Here is an 11475-nt window from a genome sequence, read left to right as displayed (position 1 = left end):
TTTACAGTTAGGACACTTCTTTAAAATAATGATAAGAAATGCCAGTTTCAAGAAGCAGAACCAGTAGTTTTTTACAGGTAAAATAACTGGAAGCACAGAAGGCTTCCAAGAGCTCAAACGCTTATGTTAAAAAATAAAGTGATGAAGTGTATAAACATTAGCAGTTAACCATTTAACTGAACATTACCTTTTTGAATCACTGATGGTTTGGTGAAGCCAAACAGTTGTGTTTTGTTTTTGTGTTCTATTAATGCATTTATATGGTTTTTATTAAATTATCTGATGAGCTTGACACATGCGCAGTAGTACCACGGGGTGCCGGCTGTCTGCGAGCCCTCTTGATGACGAAAATAACGTAATACCGACGGTGCGCGGATGGCCAAAGTATACTTTCGCCATTACTCGATCGACAACCGGACGTGTTTTTGCCTCATTGCAACTATGTTCTGGACTTGCTTAAACTGCGTTGCAATGCAATAATTTTCCAAAATGTCATTTATGTGAAAATATGAAGTCTTTTAACGCCCGTTAACACAGGCCAGAGACGCTGAATACGGACGCACAGAGAAAATACTGTAACAGGTAGATCACTCACTGTTCATGATGCACGAACTATTGGAAGAAAATCCTCAATATTGATTTGTGGGTTTATATGTATGTGTTTCTGAGGGGAGCTGACTGTCTTCTGAAAAGTTTACATGGTATTCTTTTCATCTCATCTCTGTATAGTTCATATTAAAGGTGCAGTGTGTAAATTTTAGTGGTGTCTAGCAAATTGCAAGCAAAGGCTCAGTTCCCCGCTCACCCCTCCCTAGAGAAGCTACGGTGGCTGACACAGGTAAAGATGTCATCGTTAAAGACAGATAGCAATGATATTTCTTTACAAAGGTAAACAAAAAGAATTATTGCGAATGTTAATGTACTTCTTCATCATTGTGTCAGTGTCTTAATCACAAGAACAACATAGAGGAAGGCCGAGCGACGTCCCGTGCTGATTGCCTCCTACAGTCCCGGGGATGGTGAGGTACCCCGCCCTCCCTCTAACCTATACTTTGATTTATTTCAGCAGGTGACCAGGGCTGGGGGTTTCTCCAGGGAGCAGAAGGAGGACGATCGCCTCAAACATTGCTGGGCCCAGGTGAGGGTTGCAGAGGGGAAGGAGCTTCAGCCGGCACCCCACCCAACACCACATTTTATTGTGGAAAATGGCCTCCTCTACTGTGTCGCTCAGTGGCGGGGGGAGAAGAAGACCCTCCTGGTGGTCCCACACAGCAAGACGGAGACGGTGATGGCATTGCACCTGGGAGCCAAAAACACCATACAGCGCCTCCATGACCGATTCCAGTGGCCGGGCCTCGAGGCTGAGGTCCGTCGATCCTGCCAGGCCTGTCCAACGTGCCAGAGGATGTCGCCTGGTACCCTGAGGCTATTCCCCTCCGGAAGGCAACGACAAAGGCCATAGCCCAGGAGCTCTTCCTCCTCTTTAGCCGGGTTGGCATCCCGTTGCAGATCCTGACTGACCAGGGTACCCCCTTCATGTTCCGGATGATGGCGGAGATCTGCAAGTTACTGAAGGTACAACAGCTCCTCCGCACCATGGTGTACCACCCCCAGACCGATGGGCTCATCGAGCGACATAATCAAACGCTGAAGCAGATGCTGTGCCGGGTGGCAGCCAAAGACAAGTGGGACTGGGACCAGATACTCCCCTACGTGCTCTACGGCATTCAGGAAATCCCTCAGGCCTCCACTGGCTTCACCCACTGCTCTTCGGCCGACAGCCCCACGGACTGCTCGACATGGCCCGAGAGGCCTGGGTACACTGGGTACACCGGGTACAACAGGAGTACACCGAACCACCATCTAAGAATGTACTTGAGATGAGGGAATGGATCGATAGAGTGATGTCCATCATCCGGGAAGATCTTGTAAAAGAACAACAAGCGCAGCAACGGCATTACAACCAGGAGAACAACGCCAGGGTGACGCGGTGGTTCCTGGCACTGCAGGACATTAACTTTATCCTACAACATCGGGCTGGGACGGCCAACGGCCAACGCCAAACGCCGACGGACTCTGCCACCTGTGGACAGCTTTCGCAGGTCTGTCAGGCTCCACTCCACTCCACTCCCCGCCCTCCCCCGATCTCCCCACTGCTCCACAGGTATAGGACGATGCTTAGGGGGGAGTGTGACACATGTCCCAAGCACTCATCAGCATTGCCCTGGCAATGGCGCAGACACACCTGCCCCTACTCATCGCGGGCTGAGCGACCACACCTGCATGCCATCAACTGCTGCAAATATAAACCCTGCAAGCGGGCACAGAGGTGAGAGATGTCTCCACGAGATTCGGCTAAGATTGTATTTTCCTCTGCCCTAGAAAGCTGCGTGTGTCCGCCAGCCCCAAAGCCACAGGAGAGCACGGACCCACTGCACTAGAGCACTTTCAAGATAGGACGCCTATCAAACCACCTCACAGCATCGCCAGTTATTTCACGGATTTCCTTAATAAAATCCATCCTTCGGGGAACTTACCCTCCTTCGCATGTCGTGTCCTACTTCACCCTGCCACAGTACCAAGTAGCGGACTGCAAACGCGTCCTGTGTGAAAGCACAATGAGTATGAGTCCGTGCTGCTTCTGCACCACATACGAAACACACACGGACTGCATACATACTGCAGACGGATTATTTGTGAAATATGTGTGCATCTTGTTGAGGTTTCCATTGGGAAGCTTCTCAAAAAAATGTCCCTGGAGCAAACCCGGCAGCTTCAGCTGAATCCATGTTACCACATCACATCTGATGTAGTAATTTCACAGTAGGCATACACACAGGTTTAAAGACTCATTCTCAGCTCCCAACCCAACTTTGAGAATATATTAACGGCGATATTTTTATCACCCGATAAGAGCATTAACACCGATAATGCCCACCACTAATATATATATATATATATATATATATATATATATATATATATATATATATATATATATATATATATATATATATATATATATATATATATATATATATAAGACCTCTAACACTAGCTTGCTCTATTTTTTATATTCTATCTGTTTTATTTTTATTTATTATATGATTTAATAAATAAAAGTAAGTGTACTGTGTTAAGCTAACTTAGACTTGTTATAGCACTTATATATATTTGCTCTTTTTGTTGTTTTTAATTGCTTCCACTGTTCTCATTTGTAAGTTGCTTTGGATAAAAGTTTCTGCTAAATGAATAAATGTAAATAAATGTTAATAAATTGTTTTTATTATTATTATTTTTTGTCTGTGTGTTGTTATCTCTGTGTACTGAAAGCTTATGTCACTAAAACAAATTCCTTGTATGCGCAAGCATACTTGGCAATAAAGCTCTTTCTTATTCTGATTCTGATTCTGTAGAAACATGGCGACTTCCATGTAAGGGGACCCGCGGTGTATGTAGATAGAAATTGCTCAATATAACGTAATAAAAACATAATGGTTCGATAAGTAAGGTCTTTATATACGTCTGAAAACATAGTTATGTATATTATACTGCATCTACTGTAGATCATTGTAAATATTGCACATTGCACCTTTAAAGCAGTGTTTCAGCGCAGCACATCTTTGTTAACAGTGGTAACCAAGGAAACACTGTATCTGGCGTTCCTGAGGCGCCTCCTGCTGTCAGAGAGTGAATATGCATCTCATTCAGAGCTTCTGCTGTTTGTTTCTTTCAGGCATGTAGTATAATTTCACCAAGCTTGTCAGAACATTTTGTTTTTGCTTCAAATTCGTTTGTTATTATTAAATCAAATTATGTTTATGATTATTATTATATAACTAAATGATATGAAACAATATTAAATGAGATTAAGAGCTGGGGGTGAAAACTTTTGGAATTTGAAGATCAAGGTAAATTATATTTAATTTGTGTACCGGGAAACATACAAGTATCTTCTGTTGCTTACGAAGGGCAGAACTAAATGGAAAAAAATATATATTTTAACAAAATAAGACAAATTTGGCCATCTTCATCCCCCAGCTCTTAATGCATCTTGTTTCCTTCTGGAGCATCAGTGAATGTTTGAATCTTTTTAAATAGTTGTGTTTGAGTCCCTCAAATGTCCTCAGTGTGATAAGATGTATCTCAAAATCATAAAGTCACTGCTTGAAAGGGTTCAAATATGCAAAGATGCTGGAAAACTGAAGAATCTGCAGGACCTTAAAGATTTTTCTGAAGAACGCTGCTCAGTTTTAACTGTTCAGAACAAACAAGAGACTCATGCACAACCATCACAAAACAGAAAGACAGTCGTGGATCATCAGGTGACCACACACAGTACTAAGAACCAAGGGTTCCCAGACTTTTGAGTGGGGTTATTTTAATAATTTCAAAAAAATTTTTTAATGTTAATATCTTTTATGTACAATATCTTACTCAGGACAGTACTAAATAAAATATAACATGCATTTAGTATGATCTCTCTTATCTTTTGAAAATTACTCGCATTTTCACAGATTCTGCAAAGTGTGCCCAAACTTTCGAGCCCCACTGTATATTATTATTGGTGGGCATAGATTTTTTTTTTTTGAATCTAGATTAATCTCACTGTGATCTTGAAATTTATCTAGATTAATCTAGATTAAAATGGCTCATTCGAATTCTGCCGAAGGCATTCAGAATATGTGTGTTACCCAAATAAAATTGACAAACAATAAGTCTTTGAGAAGGGGTTTATCAAGTTAGGTGGTGCATTAGAAAATGGGCTCATCTCCTGTTTCCAAATTGCATCACAAAGTGCTTCAAAAAGCTGTAAACTAATTCCACATTGCACAAGGTGCAAACAACCTTACGCCTTGTTTCACACATACTCCGTCTGCAGTGCGTATGTGTTGCATATTTTTTTACACACCCATGTTAACGGATTCCAGTTGCGTTCCAGGAGCGTTGCGTCTGCAGCAGTGCAGTGATCGTTTACGTACCGAGTAGTGGACTGCAAACGCATCCTCTGTGAAAACACATCGAGTCCGTGCTGCACCACATACGTAACTCACACTGACTGGATACGCACTGCAGACGGAGTATGTGTGAAACAGGTGTGAGCAGGGCCATAGCTGGGGTCAGCGGTGACCCGGTGAAGGTTGTACCCGTGGGCCCTGTTTGAAATTGTTTAATTTGTATGTTCGTTTAGTTTTATTTATTTGTGCTATTTACACAATGTTTACACAAACTCAAGTTTGTAGGTGTCAAGGTACAGAAACCAAATAATTAAATGTAAAATAGCACTGGATAATCTTCAATGTAAAATTTAAATATACAATCAAACCTACATTTATTCAGACACCTTCAACATTTCTCACTTTATTACAGTTTTGCTATATATATCAAAAATTATATCTGGTGTCTGAATAATTTTTGGTTTGACTGTTAAAACTACAAAGTAATTCAGTCAAGAGCAGTGAGTGATTTTCATTTTCATTTTCTTGAATTAACATTACAGCAGCCAGTAGTTAAATTAGGTACAAGACCAAAAATAAGCAAATTCGATGTTCAAGTTTTTTGAGACGCCTTTCTCTGCGTGAGCCTTGAACACCAGAGCACCGTGAGTACTGAATTGGGCTCTTTCACATCTTTTTGTTTGTTCAAACTGCGATTTGTATTTGTTTGTTTAGGTGCAGGAGGGACTTCGAGGAGAAATTCGCAGAAGAGAGCTCGGTTCAGTGTCGCTGTCCATGATACGCGGCTCTCTCTCTTGTGCACACCGAACACAGAGCGCGAGTAACCAGCTACTCTGTTCAGCGTTTCCACATCTTGTGTTTGGATGCTTTAATGTTTATATTAAGTTTATATTAATGTTTTTAGGCTGGCTTCAGCCAGGCGGTTATATAAAATATCAAGGTGAAAGTCATCATAGCTTGCTTAGTATAGACCCAGCTCCCCACCCAAATTTGAGAATAGATTACAGCGATATTTTTTTTTTTATCGCCTGATATGTGTCTCACGTTAAAGCAGCACGTTAACGCCGTTAATATATATATATATTTTTTTTTACCCAGTCATTTAAAAATATCACATTTCAGAGCTGTAACAACAATACAGTGAAACCGTGATATTTTTGCTTAAGGTTATCATACAGTCATCTCATAGCGGCCCATTCCTAGTTGTAAGTTTATTCTAATTCATATAGTTAAAAAACGATCATGTGTTTCAAAGGTTCCAGTTGTCATAAAGATTCTGTATAGTTTTACACCACATATTGCATAATTTCAATTTTGTCTCACAATTAATCCTATGCAGGGAGTTTGATTGACAGATGATCTGACAAATATTAACGCTGAATCTTCCATTTTTCTTTAACAAAAGAGCTAGACAGGAAAGTAGATTGAAGGGTTAGTTCACCCCAAAATGAAAAAAAATCTTTTGTTAATTACGCTCCCTCATGGTGTGCCAAACCCGTGAGAGCTCATTTTTGGAACACAAATTAAGAGATTGTTGTTGAAATCTGAGAGCTTTCTGACCCTGCATAGACAGCAACGAAACTGACACTTTCAAGGTCAAGAAAGGTAATAAGTCACTTTGCATTCAGGCAGGAGTGCCACTGGTTGACACTCCTATGACAGCTAATTTACCTCGTTTCTAAAGTACTTTATATGACTCACTCAGAAACCATCTAATTTGAGAGATCTTTAAAGAGCCAGTAAGATGAAAATTCTAAGCTTCCTATCACTGTTTATGAGTCCTGTACAATAGGTTTAAATCCATCCAAGGTTAAAAAACATTGTCATTTTGTCAAAATATCATTTTAAAATTACCTCAATTCTCAGAGATCCCCAAACGGTTCGCGCGAAGCTGTTCAAAAGATTAAGTTTCCTTAAACCCCACCTTTCGGTAGCATACTGTGTTCTGATGGTCAACTAACCTAGTCAGTTTTGATTGGTTGTTCCGCACACACCTCCACAGTAAACTATGCATTAGTATCTGTTTGGGGTGAATTATGTCTTATTCCTCTCATCGCGAAGCAAACAGTAAAATAAAAAACTTGAACAGTCTCGCTGTCACGCTATCAGTCTCTGTTTCCTGGGTGTCCCCTAGTGAGCGCACTTCTCCTTAGGCACTTCACCATAGGCACTTTAATTCTGCTTGTCTGGTCATGTCGTCACAGTAATTGCACTCCAATTAAATCGCACAGGTGTTGACTATCCTTAGTCATTAGTCTCCCTATATAGAGCTGTCTTTCTCTGTCGTCTTTATGGAGTCCTTACCCTATGTGTCTCATGCTCTCGTTCCCCCAGACTTCCTCTACCTTCTCGTTCTTCCGAGTTCCCCGTTTCATCCGGTTCCCTTTTTGTTTGGTTTGTCTCTCAAGACAGTTTTATTTTGTATTTAACCTGTTTGTGCAATAAACCTTACCTGCTATTGGATCTTACCCTTTCCTTGTGTTTTTCCCTTAACCCAACCGTGACAGAAGGACTCCATCAAGCCTAGATCCAGCGGTGTGAGATTTCGAATCTGTTCCCCAGCCACCATGGAGGAACGGAGGAGGAGATTCCGGAACTTAACCACCCTTCATCAAAAGGGAAGCGAGGTGGGTGGCCTGGCGCAATTGTTTTGGACTTTGGCAGTCGGGTTAGGTTACAATGATGCAGCACTTAAAGATTTGTTTAATAATTGCCTGGATGATCCTTTACCTCAATGGGAGATGAAGGGGTTAGAGATCCTGGACTTTTGGGGGTTTACCAAATACCTGCACCATCGTGCTCAGTGGGATGCAACAACCACACCAGAAGTTCCAGACAAGACTGCCACCTGCCCAGCGCCACCGCACAAGATGGCCGCCAGCCCAGCGCCACAGTACAAGATGGCCGCCAGCCCAGCGCCACAGCACAAGATGGCCGCCAGCCCAGCGCCACAGCACAAGATGGCCGCCAGCCTAGCACCACAGCACAGGATTGTCGCCAGCCCAGAGCCACAGCTTAAGATGGACGACTCAACGCCTGAGTCTCCAGACAAGGTGCCGCCGACTCGCCATCGTGGAGGACGGAGGAGGAGGAGACAGGCGTCAACCGTCCCTCAAGGCCTGGAGAAAGTCCCAGAGGCCGAGGCTGTTCCCGAGGCGGAGCCCGATGCAGTTCCCGAGGCGGAGCCCGATGCAGTTCCCGAGGCGGAGCCCGATGCAGTTCCCGAGGCGGAGCCCGATGCAGTTCCCGAGGCGGAGCCCGATGCAGTTCCCGAGGCGGAGCCCGAGGCGGTGCCCAATGCCGAGGTGGTGCCCAATGCCGAGGCGGTGCCCGATGCTGTTCCAGAGGCCGATACCGATGCTGTTCCCGAGGCGGTGCCCGAGGTGGTGCCCAATGCCGAGGCGGTGCCCGATGCAGTTCCCGAGGAGGTGCCCGATGCCGAGGCGGTGCCCGATGCTGTTCCAGAGGCCGATGCGGTGCCCGATGCCGAGGCGGAGCCCGATGCTGTTCCCGAGGCCGATGCTGTGCCCGAGGCTGTTCCCGATGCCGATGCAGTTCCCGAGGCGGTGCCCGATGCCGAGGCGGTGCCCGATGCCGAGGCGGTGCCCGATGCCGAGGCGGAGCCCGATGCTGTTCCCGATGCCGATGCAGTTCCCGAGGCGGTGCCCGATGCCGAGGCGGTGCCCGATGCCGAGGCGGTGCCCGATGCCGATGCGGTGCCCGATGCCGAGGCGGAGCCCGATGCTGTTCCCGAGGCCGATGCTGTTCCCGATGCCGAGGCTGTTCCCGATGCCGAGGCGGTGCCCGATGCCGAGGCGGTGCCCGATGCCGAGGCGGTGCCCGATGCCGAGGCGGAGCCCGATGCTGTTCCCGATGCCGATGCAGTTCCCGAGGCGGTACCCGATGCCGAGGCGGTGCCCGATGCCGAGGCGGTGCCCGATGCTGTTCCCGAGGCCGATGCTGTTCCCGAGGCCGATGCTGTTCCCGAGGCCGATGCTGTTCCAGAGGCCGATGCTGTTCCCGATGCAGTTCCCGAGGCGGTGCCCGATGCCGAGGCGGAGCCCGATGCTGTTCCCGATGCCGATGCAGTTCCCGAGGCGGTGCCCGATGCCGAGGCGGTGCCCGATGCGGTGCCCGATGCCGAGGCGGAGCCCGATGCTGTTCCAGAGGCCGATGCCGATGCTGTTCCCGATGCAGTTCCCGAGGCGGTGCCCGAGGCTGTTCCCGATGCCGATGCAGTTCCCGAGGCGGTGCCCGATGCCGAGGCGGTGCCCGAGGCGGTGCCCGATGCTGTTCCAGAGGCCGATGCGGTGCCCGATGCCGAGGCGGTGCCCGATGCTGTTCCAGAGGCCGATGCGGTGCCCGATGCCGAGGCGGAGCCCGATGCTGTTCCCGAGGCCGATGCTGTTCCCGAGGCCGATGCTGTTCCCGAGGCGGTGCCCGAGGCTGTTCCAGAGGCCGATGCCGAGGCGGTGCCCGATGCCGAGGCGGTGCCCGATGCCGAGGCGGTGCCCGATGCCGAGGCGGTGCCCGATGCTGTTCCAGAGGCCGATGCGGTGCCCGATGCCGAGGCGGTGCCCGATGCTGTTCCAGAGGCCGATGCGGTGCCCGATGCCGAGGCGGTGCCCGATGCTGTTCCAGAGGCCGATGCGGTGCCCGATGCCGAGGCGGAGCCCGATGCTGTTCCAGAGGCCGATGCTGTTCCCGAGCCGGTGCCCGAGGCTGTTCCAGAGGCCGATGCCGAGGCGGTGCCCGATGCCGTTCCAGAGGCCGACGCGGTGCCCGATGCCGTTCCAGAGGCCGATGCGATGCCCGATGCCGAGGCGGAGCCCGATGCTGTTCCCGAGGCCGATGCTGTTCCCGAGGCCGAGGCGGTGCCCGAGGTCGTTCCAGAGGCCGATGCCGAGGCGGTGCCCGAGGCGGTGCCCGATGCTGTTCCGGAGGCCGAGGCGGTGCCCAAGGCCGAGGCGGTGTCCGATGCTTTTCCGGAGGCCGAGGCGGGGCCCGAAGCCGAGGCGGTGTCCGTTGCGGTTCCGGAGACCGAGGCGGGGCCCGAAACCTTTCCCGATGCGGTGCCGGAGGCCGTTCCCGATGCAGTGCCCGAGACCACTTCGCCCTGGGGGACTCCGACGGTGACCATGAGGACGTGGTGGTCATCCGCTCCGCCCTGGGGGACTCCGGCGGTGACCAAGAGGACGTGGTGGTCATCCGCTCCGCCCTGGGGGACTTCGGCCGCGACCACGTGGAGGGGGTGGCCTTCCGCTCCGCCCTGGGGGGGCTTCTGCTTTGACCACATGGGGGTGATGGCCCTCTGTTCCGCCCGGGTGGGCATCACCTAATGTCCTCCATTTACCAATGTTTTTGTTTTCATTTGTTTTTTGTTTTTTCTATTTTCCTCCGTTGGACCTGGCCCTCCGTCCCTCCCCTCTTTCCTTCCGCCGGTCCACCACCCTCCTGGACTCCTTGTTTTGTGTTACACCTTCCTGTCTCTACCTTTCCATCACGTCTGGTTGTTCCGTCTCTTTTCTTCCATTTTACCTGGTTGTCCTGTCTTTGTCTCTGTCTCTCCATTCCACCTGGTTGTTTGTCTCTGTTTTCTGACCCTCCGTCCCTCCCCCTAGTCCGCCTCCGCTTCACCTCCCTCCTACCTCTTTTTCTGTTGGGTTTTCCGGGGTTTCAGGTGGAGCATCTGGTAGCTGCTCCGTAGGGGAGGGGGTAATGTCACGCTATCAGTCTCTGTTTCCTGGGTGTCCCCTAGTGAGCGCACTTCTCCTTAGGCACTTCACCATAGGCACTTTAATTCCGCTTGTCACAGTAATTGCACTCCAATTAAATCGCACAGGTGTTGACTATCCTTAGTCATTAGTCTCCCTATATAGAGCTGTCTTTCTCTGTCGTCTTTATGGAGTCCTTACCCTATGTGTCTCATGCTCTCGTTCCCCCAGACTTCCTCTACCTTCTCGTTCTTCCGAGTTCCCCGTTTCATCCGGTTCCCTTTTTGTTTGGTTTGTCTCTCAAGACAGTTTTATTTTGTATTTAACCTGTTTGTGCAATAAACCTTACCTGCTATTGGATCTTACCCTTTCCTTGTGTTTTTCCCTTAACCCAACCGTGACACTCGCTGCTTTTTCTTCTGTGTGGGTGTATTCAAACCGCGCGCTTCAATTTGAATCTGAATAGCGCGTTCAGCGCGGGGGCGTGGTCACATTGGATATAACGAAGGGAGACATGAAAAACAGACATCGCGTTGTTTTCATATGGATTACTTTATCACAGAATATCTGTTTTCGTTTTCGTGTTTAGTTTTAAAGTAGACATGTCAAGCTTTCTATAGATATCTCTCTCATGTCTCTTCGTTGAGTATTCACAGAGTTACACTTCATTTTAATGACGTGTTTGTACATGACGATCAGCACAAACAAAGCTGCAGACAGCACACATACTGATAAGACGCTCGGGAGAAAACAGACACATAACTTCATAATCATACTTTGCGTTGTGATTCGGAGATGCTCGT

The sequence above is a fragment of the Carassius gibelio genome, chromosome B11 (genome assembly GCF_023724105.1).
Source record: "Carassius gibelio isolate Cgi1373 ecotype wild population from Czech Republic chromosome B11, carGib1.2-hapl.c, whole genome shotgun sequence".
Taxonomy (NCBI): domain Eukaryota; kingdom Metazoa; phylum Chordata; class Actinopteri; order Cypriniformes; family Cyprinidae; genus Carassius; species Carassius gibelio.
The sequence above is the reverse complement of the archived record's forward strand: the minus strand, read 5'-3'. Positions refer to the sequence as shown.